Source organism: Bidens hawaiensis, unplaced genomic scaffold (assembly GCF_021521415.1).
Source record: "Bidens hawaiensis isolate Kalapana, Puna unplaced genomic scaffold, B.hawaiensis_p1.1 tig00027570_1, whole genome shotgun sequence".
Taxonomy (NCBI): Eukaryota; Viridiplantae; Streptophyta; class Magnoliopsida; order Asterales; family Asteraceae; genus Bidens; species Bidens hawaiensis.
The window spans coordinates 84678-95871 of record NW_027494470.1 but is presented as its reverse complement, the minus strand read 5'-3'; positions in this window follow the sequence as shown (position 1 = coordinate 95871).

The window sequence follows — 11194 nt, the reverse complement described above, 5'->3', positions numbered from 1 at the left end:
GTGGAGAGACAAATAAAACACCTGAAAAGAAGTCTCCACTAAACCCGTATGTCCCACCATATGTGAGACAAACGGGCAGTAATACAGTCTCAACATCTAAGACAACTTTTGATAAGAAAGTTGGACACAGGAGTTGTTTTAGATGTAATCAAATAGGACACCTTGTTGCTGATTGCCCTCTGAAGAAGAAATTCAGAGGTGTGAGGACTTCAAAATCTGAGAAAAGAACTAACGGTAATCAATATAATGGTAAAAATGAAAACCCATCAAATTTCAGAAAATGGACTAATTCAGGTTTTCAAAAAAATAGATCTCAGTTTTACACTGCTAACAACCAAACCTTAAGTAATAATTTTTTTAATTCACGGAGGTTTGGATGGCCTCATAGTCAATCACAAGAAGGTATCCTTTTAGGACTCACAGAAATTATTATGATACTAACTTTGGGCAGCCAAGGTACGGAATGTATCGACCCAAGACCAATCGGTCTTGGGTCCCCAGATTTTAATCATCTGCTTTAATCGTGCAGGAACAGTTGAACAGGGCTGCAAACAATCAATGGGTTGTGGATAGCGGCTGTTCCCGGCACATGACGGGTAACAAGAATTTGTTACACGACATGAAACCTGTTCAAGGAGGAAGAGTGAGTTTCGCAGGAGAGAGCGGTGGAAGGATTACAGGAATAGGGACGATGTAGAATGGAAAGATGACTTTGGAGAAAGTAAACTTTGTTGAAGAACTGAAGCACAATCTGCTGAGTGTTTCGCAGATTTGTGACAAAGACTACACCGTATATTTTACAAAGAATGAAGCGATTGTGTTGTATCCTGGTTTTAAGATACCAGAGGATTGGATTGTTATGAAGGCTCCAAGAGTGAAGAATACGTATATCATGGATATGAGATCGACTGAGATGGCCACAGAAGAATCGTGTCTTCTGTCAAAAGCAACTGAATCGGAGTCCGAGTTGTGGCATAGGAGAATGGGGCACATTCATCTTCGGAAAATGAACTACCTTGTCAAAAATGGGCTTGTGCTGGGTGTTCCCTTGAAGAATTTCAACTTTGAAGACAAATGTTTATCATGCAAAAAGGGAAAGCAACACAAGAAATCCCATCACACCAAGAAGGTCAATTCAATTGTCAGTACCCTAGAATTAATTCACATGGATCTCTTCGGTCCCGTGAATGTAAGAAGTCTAGGAGGAACATCGTATTGCTTGGTGATCACTGATGATTTCTCTCGATATTCCTGGGTATATTTCCTGAAGTCAAAGGATGAAACAGTGCAGATGGTAAAGAATTTGATTACCAAGGTTGAGAATATCATGGGGAAACGGGTTAAATTCATCAGGAGTGACAATGGAACTGAGTTCAAGAACTATGAGATGGAGATCTTCTGCTTACAGAAGGGGATAGAACACCAATACAGCGCACCGTATACACCTCAACAAAATGGAGTGGCTGAGAGGAAGAACAGAACTTTAATTGAAGGAGCCAGAACCATGCTGGCTGATTCGAAACTTCCCGTGGTGTTCTGGGCTGAAGCTGTTGCAACAGCCTGTTATATCCTTAATAGAGTGTTAACTGTTAAAAGATTAAATAAAACCTGTTATGAACTTATGCCTGGGAGAAAGCCAAACTTGAGTGGTCTTGAACCATTCGGGTCCCCATGTTCGATATTAAAGACCAATTCTAAATTTGGTGAAGTAGCCGACGAAGGAATCTTAGTCGGATACGTTGTTGGGACTCCCAACAGATGGGTCTTTAATACATCGAACAGCAAGGTTGAGGTGGTGTGTAACACTGATATCACAAGTTACAAATCACCAAAACCAAGCTCGGGACCCGCTGGGGTTTTCGACTATGATAGACTTTTTAAATCTTTTAACATACCTTATCTGGATTTTGCAGATGTTGAGGAAAGAATTGCTACGAAGATGATATGCGATGAGGAAGACACTTTGGTGCAACGACCACAGTATGATGAATGTCAGCCTTCCTCATCAAATGTTGTCAATACCCCTGCTGCCTCTACTGAAGAGGAATTCATCAATCCGTTTCACTCTCAACATCAATCACCCATTGATGAGCTATCTTCGAACTTGGAAGATAATCTGAATGTCAGTTCGGTTCCGACTACGAGAATTCACAAAGATCATCCTTTGGAGAACGTGATAGGTGATCTGTCCTCCGGTGTACAAACAAGAAAAGGCTTGAATGAGCACACCTGTGTTTACACAAGCATTAAAGAATCAGGCATAATCAACGAGTGCTTGTACACCTGCTTTATCAGCCAGATTGAACCAAAGAACTATCAAATGGCTCTTAAGGACAGCTCGTGGGTCGAAGCCATGCAAGAAGAGTTAGCTCAGTTTAAGAAAATGGAAGTATGGAACTTGGTTGCAAAACCAAGAAATGTGCATGCGATTGGCACGAAATGGGTCTTCAAATGTAAGAGAGATGAGAAAGGGATTGTTATCAGGAACAAGGCGAGGTTGGTTGTTAAAGGCTTTAATCAACAAGAGGGGATTGATTACAATGAGGTGTTTGCTCCTGTGGCAAGATTGGAAGCCATTCGGCTATTTTTTGGCATTTGCTGCTCATAAGGAGATGAAGGTTTTTCAGTTGGATGTGAAGAGCGCGTTCTTAAACGGTAAAGTCGATGAGGTTGTGTATGTTGAGCAACCTCCGGGTTTTCCTGACCCTGACTTTCCCGATCACGTGTACAAGCTAAGTAAAGCGCTTTATGGACTACATCAGGCACCTCGTGCCTGGTATTCAACTTTATCAGATTACTTGATTGAGAATGAGTTTGAAAGAGGTAAAATTGATAGCACATTGTTCTTCAAGAGAAAGGGTAGCGACTTCCTACTGGTGCAAGTCTACGTGGACGACATTATCTTTGCTGCATCAAAGGTCGCCATGTGTCAGGAGTTTGAGGCCGTCATGAAGAAGAGATTTGAAATGAGTGCTATGGGTGAACTAACTTTCTTTTTAGGATTGCAGGTTGATCAGAAGAAAGACGGGATGTTCATTCATCAGACGAAGTATGTCCATGATATTCTCAAACGCTTCAAGATGGAGGACAGCACTCCATATGATACTCCAGTCTGCGTCAATCACAAATTGGGTGCTGATTCAGACAACGATGCAGATGTGGACCCAACCCAATATCTGGCTATTATAGGTTCTTTAATGTACTTAACTGCTTCTAGGCCTGATATAATGTTTGCTGTTTGTCTTTGTGCACGTTTTCAGGCAAACCCAAAAGAATCTCATTTGAAGGGTGCGAAGAGGATATTGTGATATCTCAAAGGCAAGCCGAAGCTGGGGTTGTGGTACTCGAGAAGAGGAGACTTGGAGCTAGTCGCTTACACAGATTCTGATTATGGAGGGTGCAATCAGAGTCGAAAGTCTACAACTGGTGGATGTCAGTTTCTTGGTGGCAGACTAGTGTCGTGGCAATGCAAGAAGCAGACCTCAGTCGCAATTTCAACCTGTGAAGCAGAATACATGGCAGCATCCAACTGCTGCTCCCAGGTTCTTTGGATTCAACAACAGTTGCGCGATTATGGTCTGAATTTCTCACTTACTCCTATTTGCATTGATAACACTGCTGCTATCTCAGTAACTAACAATCCCGTGAAGCACAGTAAAACTAAACATATTGACATACGTCATCATTTTATACGGGATTGTGCTGAGAAGAAGCTGATTGAGCTCGAAAAGGTTGACACGTTAGATAATTTCGCCGACTTGTTCACGAAAGCGTTTGACAAAACTAGATTTCAAAACCTTGTTGAGCTGAATGGGATGATCAATCCCGAGTAACCATGTCATATGTTTGTGGTTAAAATTAAAAAAAAAAAAAAAAAAACGTCACTATCGCTTAGAATTATGTCGGTTGCCTCAGTTTGAAGGACATGTCTTCGGATATGTTTGGTCCTCATTTCTACTTGTAGAATATGAGGATAGCCATTAACCAGATGACTGAAAGTGACCGGGGCGGTTTATGATGAGTTTTCATTCTTTCGCTGAAAATTAGTCGATCATACTTAGTTAGAAGGACACATACTAGTATGTGGTCGGTCCAGCTGATCCATTGGATCTTCGGGATAGCCGTTCCCCTGAAGACTTTGAGTTGGTCGGGGCGATTGATGTTAAAATTTTTTCTTTTCGGGAGATGAAATTATTTTTCAAGTCTACTACTTCGTAAGAAGTACCTTTACTATGTTAACAGAAAATTGATCTAACCTTGGAAAGTGATAGATATACTGATTCTGTGTGCTTAACTAGTGAAGTTATAAGACCTAAAAGACTTTAGAACAGTCATTGTATGTCATGGTAGCTTATTATGGTGCGTAAAAGTAGAAGTGATACTAACTAAATCTACTCGATTTTATGTGGAAACTCCTTAAGAGTTGTGCATGTCTTCATACATATCTTTCCGAATGATAGGCAGAAAAGCGATTACCCAGTCATACACGGGCCCGTGAGTGTTCTGATTCTCGTGAAGATAGCGTGTAAAGACGCTGCAGTGATCCAGATTCGGGACTTGCAGTTATTTTCTACTTGAAGTTGTGTATATACATGATAGATTAAAAAAAAAATTCTAGAGTTCATAATGATAATGATTATCAATCAAGACACAAGAAGGTGAACGGGAAACAGAGTCTAAGATCGAAGAGTAATTACTACTTAATCAGACACTACGGGTTGAGGTCAATTCGGGGTGACTTGGGGAAAGCCTAATACGCCTTGAGAATAGATAGGAGGCATCATATTCTTTGAGTTGTTGCCCACTTAAGTTTTGAGCTTAATTGAACCTAACTCGTATCACAGAAACGATGAAAACCATTTTAAGTAGATTACCTGCTTACAACCTGTTTCTTTATGTCATAATACAGCTGAACACGGATCTGTGTGACAGTCACGAAATTAGTATGATTCCTGTTCGGATCTTTTCTAAAACATGGTAGTCCCTGTCGAGACTGAAATTTGATCCCGTGTACTTTAATTTTTCAAATTTTTGTTACTTTTGTAATTGTTTGATTTTATACCTGGTAACTTGGTCTTGATCGTATCATTTAACGCTTTAAAGGATGTTTTTAAAACTTTATTGAAAATTGTTAAAAGTATAGGGGTTTGTTTTGTAAATACAGGCGAACTTGTTTATAACTTCGCCTGGAATAGACGAAGTTATCGATAACTTCGCCTGTACTAACTTTGACCCTATATAAAGGAATTTAAAGGTCAAACAGTTTCATTATTTCAAAATCTCAGCGAACTTATCCTCCGAAACCTTAGCGAACTTATCGATCTAAAGCGTCTGTGTTCTTATTTCGATTCCGATCCTTGATTCAAGGTGTGTAGGGTTTGTTTATCATATTATCAATGTCTTTTGAGGTTAATCATCGGTCGTTTCGACTCGATTCTCGACCTCGTCTTTCGAAACCTTAAACACCCGATTTCAAACTTGTTTTTACGTGATAGTAAACTACTTGAACGTCTAAAACTTCATAAATTCATGTATTTCGGAGTCCTCGATCTCCGAAATCATCATCTACACGTCGTTCAACATCCCTAACTGTTGCCGATTCAAATTCAGCGAAGTTACAGTTTAGGCGAAGTTATCCGTAACTTCGCCTGAGGTTTAACTTCGCCTGATTATTGATTTTGAAACAGTTTATGAGGCAATGTTGTGATTAGGCGAAGTTATCAGTAACTTCGCCTGGACCATTTTACTTAACTATTATCAGACGAAGTTCAAGTTGAAGCGAAGTTGTTTCCCAACTTCGCCTCACCTTTAACTTCGCCTATACAGAATTGATCACAACTTCGCTCATGGTAACAGGCGAACTTGTGATTCGCTTTGACGTTTATCTAACTTAACCTGTTTGTTGCAGATATGGCTGCTGTTGCTGGAGCAGGTGGTGCAGGCGGTGATGACGGAGGTGATCACCAGAGACAGTTCTTCCCGGGTCACAACATGTACATAACATTAGACCCGGAGGCGAGCGGAGTTGATGATTTCCTCGAAATCATCACATTTCTTTTACGCTCGAGGATATTCCACGCGATTACAACAACTCTGCCAATATCCTTGCCCAATATTGAGGATTTCTGGCAGACAGTGGAATACGACTGTAGAGTCGAGCCCCCGGTGATGCGCGCAACAGTCAACAATCAGATTGTTCAGTTCTCTTCTGAACAAATCCGGGCAGCTTTACGATTTGGGAATGAGACAAGAGATGACCCAACAGAGTTTGTAGCTCCTTTCCGTGATGGAGCGTTTTTGAGGATGGGATACTCTGGTCCCTTGGGGGATACACAGAGGAGGAAAGGATTTTTACTTGACCAGTGGCGCTTTCTCATGCATGTTATGATCGTTTGCATGTCAGGGAGAAAGGCGGGCACTGATGGCATGGGCGCGACCATGCAGTCAGCGATGACTGCTCTAACTTACAACAAGCGATTCAGCTTTAGTCAGATGGTCTTTTATGAGATTGATCGTCAACGAAGAGCGATGGCGCGTGAGCGATTCATCATGTATCCAAGATTCCTACAAATGATCTTGAATCATGTTGCTCCAACGCTTCCTCGGCGCCGTCCGATCCGATACGTTGAGAGTGTGAACAAACGGATCTTCGCCCAATGTAGATCCTCCAGTGCGAGGAGCAAACCTGAGCTCCGTCCTTGACATACTCCACTCTTTGGGTACTTGATCAACCCGGGGTATGTGCCTGCTCAAGGGGACGAGTTTAGGGACCCGGCACCACAACAGGCAGGAGCACCTCAAGCTATACCTGCTGCTCCTGTTGTGTCACCGGAGGAGAACGTGGACCTTGATGCAGAATTTGGTGGTCAAGGCTTCTTTGATATGGATCGGGTGGATCCAGAGGAGAACGTTCAGGTTCCGGTTGAACGTCCTTCGACTATGAATGTTACTAGGGCAGCTACAACGGTGGTTGGCTCAGATTCTGATGATGAAGTGGCAGAGGCAAGAAGGATTATGGTAACTCAAGAAATACTACATGGGAAAAGAAAGAGAACAGATGATGATAGCGAGTCTGATTATGAGGAAGAGGTACAACAGTTGATCCGGAGGTCAAGAAGGGAACGGATAGGTGCAGGATCGGGAGCCGGTGAGAGCTCTAGGGTGGTACTTTTCACTCTACCCGCACTATCCGGTATGACAATGGTTCCCTCATCACTACAGGTTACGAGGCCAAGCGCTACGGTTGTTCCCGTGGTGGCTACCTCGTCTACATTTGGCCTCCCACCCACTACTTTCCAACTTTCGACTCCTGAGATCGTTTCATTGCCGCTTCCGACAGTTACTCCATCGGAGGTCGTGGCACAATTTATAGAGTCGACTGTTGTGGCCACTGCAGGGCTATCGGTGACGATACCACCTGCGGTTACGTCTATTTCTACTTCTGAGGTCCCGGTGACATCGGAAATCCCTCCTCGGTACACTCAAGATATATTGCATATGAGGTTCGATTTCGATGCAACCCTATCAGACTCTGAACGAATAGCAGCACTGGAACGGGTCGTGGCAGAGCAGTCAAGGATTAATCTTATCCAGACCCAGGCTATTCAGCGCCTAGTTACAGAGAATCAGATGCAGTCGTCCCTGCCGGTACAACATGGTAAAATCATAGATGCTTTCAAGGAGTTCTTGGCATCTCAGGGGGAGACGAGCTGTAAAGGCGACGAGTTGAGGACCAAGAGACGAAATGATAGAGACGATGATCCCAATGCATCGAAAGATGCAGGTGGTGAGTTGCCAAGAACTAATCAAGCTCTTGGAACTTCCACAACTCAGGGGGAGTCGACAACTGCAGCTGGTGGTGATGATGTGGTGGTGGTGGATGTAGAGGAGATGGATGATGTTTTGGTTGGTGATGATGTGGTGGTGGTGGATGTAGAGGAGATGGATGATGTTTTGGTTGGTGATGATGATGTACTACCGAGTGATGTGATAGAGAAGATTGGTGAAGAGATTGTGATTGATACAGAGATAGAAGAGGGAGAGATAGTTGAGGAAAATATTGAGCATGACATTCCAGATGTTAAGAAAGCAGATATGAGTAAAGAGATGGCAAGTGATGAGTCTGAATGGGAAGAGCAGCCTAGATGGAAGAAGGCTATGCTCAGTGGTTTGTCAAAACGAAGAAACCGGCGGTTCCTACAATGTTTAAGAAGAGCTACAACATTAAAGGCTATGCTGAAGCGAAGAAAGGGATTATTTGCTGGATATATGATGAGCAGTTGAGTACTTTAGAAGGATGTTAAGATCGTTGAATATACTGCCAGAATGTGAAGTGAAAGACTTAGCCAGATTGGGATTGATAAACAGAAGTGACGATAATATGGCTAGAGTCATTGGGAAAATTGTGTGGAAAGAGAGTATAAAAGAGAAGAAATTTGAGCTGTTGAAGCCACAAAAGGGAAAGCTTGTTGAAGACAAGGATAGGGGTTTGAGAGCTGATGGAAAGCCTTGGATGATCATGAAGTATAAACCGATCCGGTGTTTGAAAGAAGTACCGATGAAGCTAATGCCCAAGGATGTGCTTAAAGACCTAAAGTGGTGGTTTGTAGATTGTGAGACAGCTGAGGCAGTGATGGAAGACGAAGATGAACAAGAGCTGCTTAGAGTGTACTATCCGATGCACTTGGTAAACTTATTGCAAGCTGATTTGCAGGTGTTGAATGACAAGAAGATATTTTATATTCCTGCTTGGAAAGACGAAGCGAGGAAATATCAAAGAGTTGTCTCGGTTTGTGTTCGAGAAGGAGTACATGCTTGAAGATAGAAAATTGAAGATTACAAGACACGTGTTTGAAGCTAAAGAGATGAAGCTACTGCCAAGGGGGAGTCTGTTGGTGCATGATGTCAGTAGTTCAGTGTCGAGTATCTGTAATCGTGTTAGTTAGATTTGAGTTTTGTATGTAAGCGAAGTTACTAACAAGTTCGCTTATATGGGAGATCTTGTTAGACAAGCGAAGTTACTTCGCCTGAACATGCCAGGCGAAGTTGTCGTGTCTATATAAGCTGTTTGTTACGGCTTATTAAAAAAAAAGTTTGTTATTTTGTGTATTCGAGTCAGAGAGTTTTGTACTAAGTGATCATAGTATCACGTGTTTACGGTTAGAATACAACGTGTGTTTGGTTATCGTATCGTGTGTTAGCCCGTATTGTTTTCTATACTCGTAACGTCTTACGTAGGGATTCCGCACCTACGTAGAACGCGATATCTCGTGTAGATCCGGCTGGGAACCTACAAGACTCTTGCATTTCCTTTCTTGGGCTCATTCTTTTGACCGCTGCCACCTGCACCACCAGTCGCGGGCTTATTTTTAGGGCATTCAAAACTGAGATGTCCCATTTCCTTGAAATTGTAGCAAGTCATTTTCTTTTTCCAACAATCGGCCGTGGCGTCGCCGGGCTTGTGACACGATTCACAAAGTCGTGGAGTCATATGGCATCTACCCCTATGGTATTTCTTGCAAATTTTGCATTGTGGGATGCCGGGGTTAAAGCCAGATCGTCGTTGATCGACTCCTTTACCCTTGAATCGGGTATTTCCTTCTCTCCTTGAGTCGTTTGTTGTTACGACCTTCTTATCTTCCTCTTTATTGCGGATCATTCTGCCCATCAAGTATCCAGCCAACTCCATCGCGGAGTCAGCGGTTTGTGGCAAGTGCGACCTCACCATGTCATGAATCTCTCGTGGCAATCCCCATATGTAACGTGTGACTTTTCTGGATTCCGGAATAACCAGCTGGGGAACCAATCGACAGTATTCGTGGAATTTCGTGTTGTACTCACGAAGGTTTGTTTCGAAAACCTTGTGAGCCAAGAACTTTGTTTGAATTTGGTCCGTCTCGTGCATCAGACAGAACTTTGGCATCGGCAACTCCTTGAACTCGTTCCAAGACAAACTATACATCACTTCCCTTCCTCTACTCATTATTAACGTGTTCCACCATTCGAGCACTTCGCCTTTGAACATTAAGTTGGAGTATTGGATCTTTTCTTCATTCGTACATTTGCTTGTATCACTATCGTCTCCATCTCTTCAAGCCACCTTACGGTATTGATGGCTCCCTTGTCACGGTGAAACTCTTTTGGTCCATAACACTTAAAGTCTTTGAATGAGCAACCACCGATTTTGAGTTTCTTAAATTCTTGTCTTATGCCTCCATCGGCATTTGATTCATACATGCTTTCGTCCATATGGGAGGGTCTAGATCGAGGTTTCGAAACAGACTTTCGAGAAGGATTTTCAGAGTGAGAATGTTTTGTTTGGGATCTATTTTCAGATTCCTCTCTAACAGCTTTTCTAATCATTTGTTGTATTTGATTCTTGTACTTATCGGGAATTGGTTCCTCTCGTTCTTTCTCCGGACCTTTCCCTTTTGCTTCTTGTTTCTCGGCTTCCTTTCGGGAAACCTCACGATTATCACTTTGTCTAGACATTCTCTTTTAAATCGTTTCTTTTTATCTGAAATTTTTACACGTTTTCTTTATTAAACATACTTTTTATTTATTTCACATATATATATCACAAAGTGTTATATATCTTTACAACATTCTTATATATCGTTCAAGCGATATATAAGTTCCTATCCTTAACATATCATATGTTACATATTACACATACAAACTATATTACACATAAATTTCATTTCTTGAAACACCATCATCACCATCTCCCTAGTCCTTCATATACTTCTTCACAACTTTGGTTGATTTGTTGCATTTGCGAAGAAGTGTTTCACCCATCTTCTTTTTCTTTTTCCCATCAACCGCAATCCTCTTTCTCAAGTCATCGGTCTCGTGTAAGGCTCGATCCAGGTGTTCCTCTTGTGACTGGGGAATGTCATTGGGATAGCCATAACGCGGTGGTGGATCACGGTACCCCATCATTACCACGTCAAAGTGATTCCTTGGATCAGGATACGGGGAAACAGTCACATCGGATTGGTAGTTGAAAAAAGTGTCGGCAGCCTCATTCTGCTCTCGGATTTCTTTTGCTTGTTCTTCAACTGAGGGGATCTCGCCAGTGTATGGTGGGAAACTTGATGTTGCTTTACCCTTGAGCTCTTTAAGAAATTGCATGTAGGGGTCAACAGAATCATAACTTGGGTTTTGTTGAGAGTATGGTTCTTCCACCGGTGTC